Source organism: Macadamia integrifolia, chromosome 2, assembly GCF_013358625.1.
Source record: "Macadamia integrifolia cultivar HAES 741 chromosome 2, SCU_Mint_v3, whole genome shotgun sequence".
Classification (NCBI taxonomy): domain Eukaryota; kingdom Viridiplantae; phylum Streptophyta; class Magnoliopsida; order Proteales; family Proteaceae; genus Macadamia; species Macadamia integrifolia.
In genome coordinates this window covers 34257934-34267212 of record NC_056558.1, presented here as the reverse complement: position 1 = coordinate 34267212, position 9279 = coordinate 34257934, and positions in this window count along the sequence as shown.

Below are 9279 nucleotides of genomic sequence, written 5' to 3'. Positions count from 1 at the left end.
GAGTACTCACGGTGGGCCTTCTCCGACAGCCCTATGGGCGTATCGCGGGAGGGAGTTCGTGGCTCGTACCCGGAGTATACGCGCACTGTGGTTGTAGTAGCACTAAAGCCAAGGACTTAGTAATGTTGCTTAGGTGGATATGATTTAAAATGTATAGCATGGCATGTAGTGCATATGATGTGTTGTGATGTGTGGACTGATGTGTGTGGTCCATCTTTCTACTTACTGAGCTAGTGAGCTCATCCCACGTGTACACCCCCTTTTTAGATGATTTTGCAGGTCATACATCTGAGGAGCATGGGGTGGGTCCCACAGTCGAGTTTCCTGAAGAGGACTGGTGGACCCCTGAGGAGTTTGAGCACGACGTAGACTGCTCGTGCGAGAGCTGTGCTGCGGGACAACAGTTTTGAGGCCGTGCTGAACTCCACTTCTGAGGCCGAGCTGAGCTCTTCTATGTGATGCCAAGCTGGGCTCAACCCTTTATGCCGAGCTGAGCTCCAGCCTTGAAACCGAGCCGAGCTATGCACTCTGATTTTCTTGATGATTTCCTGTATGTACTTGATACTTGAATTTTATTCTTTTTGTGTATATATCATGCCTTCGGGCCCACATGTATATAATTATTGTATCACAATTCGGGTATCAAGTATATGGGATTTATTCACAGGTAAAACTTAGGGCCCGTTTGATAACGTTTCTGCCGTTTCTGTTTCAAAAAACGACAGAAACATAAATTTCCGTTTCTAGAAACAGAAACGGAATTGAAGGTGTTTGATAAGTCATATTTTTAGAAGTTGATGGTAACCAGTGAAAGAATTGCCACAAGTCGTTTCCAGAAACGGCGAAACAAGTTGAACTTGTTTCGCCTGGGTCGTTTCTTGAATCATAAATAAGTAAAAATTTCTATTTCTATTTCTAGAAATAAGTGAAACGGAACAGTTTTATCAAACGCTTTTTGCTCTGTTTCTGCTGTTTCTGGAAACAGAAACGGCAGAAACGCGTTTCTTGAAACGTTATCAAACGGGCCCTTAGTCTTCCGCTGATCTGATGAACTTATGTTAGTTGTGCGTATGCTGTGGTGGAATACAGTATCTGATGATCCTGGCAGGTTTGGGTTAACCGGTGTTAACTCGGTCACCGCTCCGGTTCAGTGTGAACGGGGTGTGACAAACGGTGGTATCAGAGCGTGATGCTCTGCTCCACTCACAGCATACCATTAGAATCCCATGGACTCTATAATAGGAAAATGGGGTTGGGCTAATATAAAAGCTTAAAGATTAAAAGTCAAAGAAAGAAAGTATAAAAATGGGGTTATATTATATGTTGCATTCATGGCATGCGTGAGTGTAGGTAAAAGGTAATTAGGTTGGTACTATAACCTATAAAGTACTATTTTGACGAAATTTCGGCAGCATAACGGCGTAAAATGGGATTTCCAAAAATTTTACACAAATACCTGATAAACAACAGATAATAAATATAACAAAGAGCACAGATAGCCAAATACATCACCACAAAACCACACAAGTACTCCACATATGAAATCACCACAAAAAAAAATCCACTATCCAAAGATATATTATTCCACGATGAATCTAGTTACATCGCAAATACAAGAAGGAAAATAAATAAATATACAATGTCTACAAAAAAAAAAGAGAAAATGGATAAACAGCTGGGTGGGCGAGCCAAGCCCTCACTGGTCGTCGTCATCGTCGTCGATGATCACCACGTTCGTCAGAGGCCTGGAGTTGACATCGAGGCGGTGATCGTAATAATCGAACCTCGCGTTCACCAGCCGTACCTCCCTCCGTAGCCGGCCAAAATTTGCTGAGATAGCGTTGGCCGTGGTGTCCAAGTCCTGACCCAGCCTAAGGAAGGAATCCTCCAAGGTGGTCTGCCTCTCCATAAGGCGTTCCTCCCTGGAGACAATCTCGTCCAGCCGCCTCAGTATCTGAACCTGGCCATCCTGCAAGGCCCGCATGGAGGACGTCATGCCCTCAAAGTCGTAAGCACCACTCCCAGGTGGTGGGGCTGTAGCTCTAGAAGAACTAGGACCAGGACCTCTCGACTCCTGAGGCGCCTCCTCAGGGATGCTGCCACCCATCAGATCCTCCTCCTCGTCCTGAGGAACGTAGTCCTCATCCTCCTCACTGGACTCCTCTCCCATGGGGACATCCTCCATAGGGGCAGCCCTCCTAACCCTACCTCTCTGAACTCCTGATCTCAGAGGTGAATCCATGAGGGTCTGGAGACCCATCTTCAGGAGGTTTCTCCGGTCGAACCTATCAGCCGGAGTCTTCCCCTCCTCACCGCTCAGATCCACCCCGAAGAACTCGAAGATCCTAGTGAGGATCCTGCCGTAAGGGAATCCTCCATCCTCTGGGTGGGAAGTATGGTGCTCCATCGTTCTGAGAATAATGTAGGGGAGGCACAAGTGCTCGTCGCCTCCCTCTGCGGCCGTGAAGATGCAGAATGCAATGAAAGCCGCCATGAAACCCACCTGGTTCCGATGACCTCCTCTGGGAAGCAGGTTGAACTGGATCAACCGGGCGAATAGACTAACCTCAGGGTAGAAGGATGTCTCGGACTCCGGGCGACTGCTGCTGCCGCAGATGGTCTCGTAGATGAAGTCCGGTGTCGCCAGGCTCATGAACGGTCCCTGAGGCCTACTCCTGGGGGGACTGTAGTATCGATGTCCCGCTGCCGACATACCCAAGATACTGGCCAAGGTGCCCACCGTCAACTGGATGTCCACCCCCTTCACCAAGCTGCTGATGGTGAACTCCCCGTACGGATACGACACCTCTAGGTTACAATAGAACCGACGGACGAGCTGCTCGTAGCACGGTCGGTCTACATGAAGAATAGAGTCCCAGCCCAATGCTGAGAATCTCTCCTGAAGCCTAGCCTTGTGGAAGTCCTCGACTACCACGGTCTTCTCCATCATCACTGACCCCTTCAGGAAGTTGGGCCAGTTGGCTGCTGCCTCTGCACTAAGAAAGTGCTCCTCATCATAGTCTGAAGGGTCAGACTGGGCAGGTGCGGGTCTTCCCGTGCGAGGAGCTAAAGAGCTGGTCTCCGCACTCTTCCGCTTAGAAGCGGTGGTCTTGCGTCTAGCGCCAGAGGAAGATGGTCCTTTGTCGGTGCGTGACGACATCCTGGCAATAAGAAAAGAAAGTAGGGATTAGTACAGGAAGGAAAATGACAGCAGCATTAAAAAAGGGGAAATCCAAAACCCAATTCATGCAAAACGGGAACGGCAACAATCTAGGAACGATAGGAAACCTATGACATGAAGCACGGTAGGTTACGACACATAGAAACATGCCAAAACAGTAGAATGACAGCAAAAGCAAAGAGCATAAATAAGACGAGGGAATTCAAGTTCAATGTGCAAATTCGAACATAATGGAGAATAGCTTGAAACCCTAGGTCTAGAGCAAAATGCCGTAGTAGCGGGATCATGAATGTGCAGGAACGTACCCAAATAGGCTATGGAATTCCAAGAATGCAGGTATGGGATGAAAACCAAGGGAACCAATACAAAAGAGGAAATTTCATGGGAATACATGGGGATTCCAAGCACAATGGATAATCTATGCAAATTAAAGCATATTAAGCACAAAACAAGTGGAATGCATCACAAAGAAGTCATCAATTGGAGAAAAAGGGTAAGGATTGAAGAAACCCCCAAATTTGGAAACCTAGGGCACAAATTGGGGTTTTCTCCAAATGAAGAGATAAAATTCCTATAAACTATAAATGACCACAGTAGAAGCATCACAATCACATGGAAATACTATTCTATGGTGAAAATTTTGGAAAGACAACCTAAAGTGAAGCCTACACATGCATTTTACCCCAAATGGAAATTCTGGAAAAGAGAAGAAGAAGAAACTTACTTGAAGGAGAACGAGTTGACTCTTCTCTAAAGCGCCGAGTGGATGAGTGGACCCGCGAGTAGAAGCGCCGAGGAGACTTCCAAGATCGCCCAAGGGAGAAAGGAAGAAAGAGAAGGGAGATTGTGAGAGTGACAGGCAGAACAGGGTCTGTAGGGCCCTGTTCGTGTTTTTACACGGGCAAGACCGGCGGGTATAACCGGCGGGCCCCTACCCGCCGGTGCCACCCGCCGGTGTGAGGCAATAAGACTGGCGGGTATAACTGGCGGGCCCCTATCCGCCGGTGCAGCCCACCGGTTATGACAGTTGGGAAATTTTAAAATTTTTCCTTCTTTTCTTTTTCCCTTCTCTCCTCCTAGCAATGATTTCATTGATTTTCATTATGGACATTCTTCCTATGATAAATATGCTATGGTCAAGTGGGACCATTGACATGTCTGTTGGGGACTTTACCTGTATCTTGGAATTGAGCTACGATTATTTACAGGCTATCATACACTACAACACCTCATGTAATGGCATATGATTGTGTGCCGAAATCAATTCTATGGTGTTTAACCAATATGGTGTGTGATGTGTTCCAGGTACAGGGATACGATGGTACGTACTAGATCCGGTAGTAATGCCCGAGGTACCTCGCGGGGTCCTCGTCGGGTCGGTCGACCATAAAATCCCAGGAGGTCCCGTTCTGTGGGGCATACCTCACCTCCACTACCTCCAGAGACCCTTGGTCAGGGTGGGGCACATGGGGACCCACCTATGACTGCACTCCCGGACCCTCCACCGGTCATCACACCGGGAGATGTTGCTACAATAATTCAGCAGTCCCAACAAGCTTTTCAGCAACAAATGCTTCAGCAACAGCAAGCATTTATGACTGCCATCCAGCAACAGTTGGATTTTTCTCAACCGGGTCAACCTCCCCGAGTACTCACTCCGCAGGACCCACCTGTAGGGTCGGGAACGGGACCACAAGTGGTGGGTACACCTCCAATCCCACCATTCGGTATTCCTCAGCATGGGATGCCTCCTCCATACTCCTACTATCCTGTCTATGCTCCTAACTTCCCGGCGACGAGTAATACGTCAAGGGTAGTGGAGTCGTTCAAGAGGAACTTACCACCTGTATTCTCTAAGGTGGGGAGTGATCCTCTAGAACCGGATCAGTGGATCCAAGAATTAGAGAAGATATTTGAGGTGCTTGAGTGCACGGATGCCCAGAAACTCATTTGTGCTGGGTTGCAACTCAAGAAAGAGGCAAATTCTTGGTGGCAAGCCTCCAAACCTATATTGATGGCTGCTCATCCAGAACCCACTTGGGAGCAGTTCAAAGAGTTGTTCTTGGACAACCATTATCCGCGCAACTTCAGAGACCGAAAGGAGACTGAGTTCATGGCCTTAACTCAAGGAGGTAAGACTGTCCTTGAGTACCAACAACAATTCGAGAGTTTGTTCCATTTTGCCCCAAGGCATATGAGGACAGCTGAGGAAAAGGCAGCAAGGTTCCTAAAGGGCCTAAAGGCATCTATTGGGTCCGTACTTGAGGTCTTGGATTTGACCGAATATGGCCAGATTGTGCAGAAGGCCAAGACCATGGAAGACAAGCAAAAGGGTGAACAGTCCCTCACTCCTGGACTGTGGAAGAGAACAAATCCATTCCTGGATACGGGAAATTCCTCCAAGGCATACCGCGGATCATACAGTTCTGGGCCTATGTATAGGCAACCCTATAGGCCATCTGGCTACCCTCCTAGGACAGTTGGTGGTTCGGGTTCCACCTCTTTTCGCCCGAACACTAGTGTGGCACCTACGGCTCCAAGGCTACGTCGACCTCCATCTGCAACGGGTCAAGTGCAGAGGGGCCCTGCTCCAGTTCCGACGTCTCAGATTTGTTGCTTCAATTGCCATTCATATGGGCATTATGCGAAAGACTGTCGGGCCAGACCAGCCTTACCCTCCAGTCAGCCCTCTGCGTACCGACCTCCCTTACCTCGGGGCAGTCAACCGCAGGGAAGGATATATGCTCTATCAGCCGAGGAAGCTGAGGCTAGTACAGAAGTAGTAGCAGGTACATTTTAAATTAAGAAATTCATTATGATTAATATTGATGACCTGCTGAAATTATATACATTGTTATACTAGGTATCCTACCCATATCGGGCATACCAGCCTATGTTTTATTTGATTCAGGAGCTACTCATTCATTCGCATCTAAGAGATTTGTAGGGAAACTTGGGATGTCACCCAGGATCCTAGACCATGGAATGATTGTTAGTATGCCTACTGGTAAAATTGCACAGTTGAAGGAAGTGTATGGGCCGTGCCCAGTGGAGATTAGTGGGAAGAACTTTGATGCACAACTCATTAAGTTCAATATGCAGAATTTTGATGTTATATTGGGTATGGATTGGTTGTCGGCTCATCAAGCTAATATGATCTGTGCGGAAAGGCTGATTAAGGTAACAGATGACGAAGGGAAAGAGTGGGTATACCGAGCAGATACAATGAAAAGGGTGAGGAAGGTCCTTGTCTCCGCTCTCCAAGCGGTAAAGTTGCTAGAAAGTGGATGTCAGGGTTTCATAGCCTCGGTACTCGATGTTGATGCAAGAGTTACACCTCTAGAAGAAGTAAAGGTGGTCAAAGAGTTTCCCGATGTTTTCCCAGATGATCTGATGCATTTACCACCTGATAGGGAGTTGGAGTTTGCCATAGACTTGACTCCTGGAGCAGCTCCAGTATCTAAGGCTCCATATAGGATGGCACCAGCTGAATTGAAGGAGTTGCAGATGCAGTTGCAAGAACTATTGGAAAAGGGGTTTATTCGCCCAAGTGTTTCACCTTGGGGTGCCCCGGTGTTGTTTGTCAAGAAAAAGGATGGTAGTTTGCGTATGTGCATAGATTACCGGGAGTTGAATAAGCTAACCATTAAGAACCGGTATCCATTGCCACGCATTGACGATTTATTTGATCAGTTGCAGGGAGCCAGGGTATTTTCAAAGATAGACCTTCGGTCCGGCTATTATCAGCTCAAGATAAAGAGCAGTGATATACCCAAAACAACATTTAGGACTCGATACGGCCATTATGAGTTCCTAGTGTTGTCCTTCGGGTTAACCAATGCACTGGCAGCATTCATGGATCTAATGAATCGAGTATTTCAGGATGTGCTCGATAAATGGGTAATTATTTTTATTGACGATATCTTGATCTACTCCAAGACCGAGGAGGAGCACACTCAACACTTGAGAATGGTGTTACAGAGGTTGAGAGATCAACAGTTGTTTGCCAAGTACAGCAAGTGTGAATTCTAGCTTGAACAAGTTGGATTCCTGGGACACATAGTGTCTAAAGCTGGAATCGAAGTAGATCCTGCTAAGGTGAATGCAGTAGTGGAATGGGAAAGCCCCAAGAATGTTACTGAAATTAGAAGCTTCTTGGGTTTGGCTGGATACTACCGGCGTTTCATCGAGAATTTTGCTCGGATCTCAGCACCAATGACCAAGTTGACTAAGAAGGGTGTGAAATTCGACTGGGCAGAGGAATGTGAGAAGAGCTTCCAGGAATTGAAAGAGAAGTTGGTGACTGCCCCTGTGCTGACTATTCCTGAAGGCACAGGTGGAATGACGGTCTATACCGATGCTTCCAAAGTTGGTTTGGGTTGTGTTCTCATGCAACACGGGAAGGTAATAGCGTATGCATCCCGACAACTAAAGGAATATGAGAAGAATTACCCCACTCATAACTTGGAACTAGCCGCAGTCATTTTTGCCCTTAAGATCTGGCGACATTATTTGTATGGGGAGAAGTGTGAGATATACAGTGACCACAAAAGCCTGAAATACTTCTTCACCCAGAAGGATCTGAACATGAGACAGAGAAGATGGCTTGAACTCATGAAGGATTATGACTGCGATATTCAGTATCATCCCGGCAAGGCTAATGTAGTGGCAGATGCATTGAGTTGGAAGACACAGACTGTGTCGCTCTCATACTTAGCAGTCAGCTCACCACTTGTGCAAGAGGCGATGCTAATGGATGAAACCCTCTTGTATGAAGGGGCAACCTTAGAGCTTGAACCTCAACCAGAAAACCTTAAATGGTTGACAGTATCCTTGTCGGCTCTACAGATGCATCCGGCAATTAGGCAAGAGGTGATAGTGAAGCAACCTTTGGATCCTGAATTGCAGCGGATTAGAGTTAAGGTTCAAGACCAAACAATGAATGACCCAGATTTTACTTTAGCCGATGATGGGGCATTGATGTTTCGAGACAGATTGTGTGTACCCGATGATTTGGATATACAAGATAAGATAGTGAGAGAAGCACATAGCTCCGAGTACTCACTTCACCCAGGAAGTACCAAAATGTACAAAGACCTCAAACAAAGTTACTGGTGGCCAAACATGAAAGTCACCATAGCTTTGTATGTGGCGACTTGTCTTACCTGCCAGAAAGTGAAAGCTGAGAGGCATCGACCTTATGGTACCTTTCAACCACTCCCAGTACCAGAATGGAAGTGGGAAAGGATTACAATGGACTTCGTCACCGGACTACCAAGTACACCTAAGGGAATGGATGCGATATGGGTGATTGTGGATCGGCTTACCAAGACTGCTCATTTCATTCCCATCAAGACCAAGTTCTCCATGACCAAACTAGCACAACTTTACATGGACAACATAGTGCGCTTACATGGAGTGCCAGTGAGCATTGTTTCAGATAGGGACCCAAGGTTCACTTCCAGATTTTGAAAAACCTTACAGCGTGCCTTGGGATCGCAACTGAATTTGAGTACAGCTTTTCACCCACAGACGGATGGTCAGTCGGAGCGAACCATACAGATATTAGAAGACATGCTCAGGTCATGTGCAATGGAGATGAGTGGCAGTTGGGAAGAATATATACCTCTTATGGAGTTTGCATATAACAACAGTTACCAAGCCACAATTGGGATGGCTCCATATGAGGCGTTATATGGCAGAAAGTGCAGAACTCCTTTGTATTGGGATGAGGTAGGTGAACGTCGAATGTTAGGACCTGAGATGATACAGATGACTTGTGACAAAGTCGACATTATTAAAGAACGGATTAAAGCAGCTCAGTCCCGTCAAAAGAGCTATGCGGACACCCGCAGGAAGGATATTGAATTTCAGCTAGGAGAAAAGGTATTTCTCAAGATCTCTCCTACTAAGGGTTTGCAAAGGTTTCACAGAAAGGGGAAGTTGAGCCCAAGATACATCGGACCATTTGAGATCTTATCCCGGGTTGGCTCAGTAGCCTACATGCTTGCTCTGCCACCTTCACTTGGGGATGTTCACAATGTATTCCATATGTCCATGCTGAAGAGATACGTGCATGATCCATCTCATGTACTACC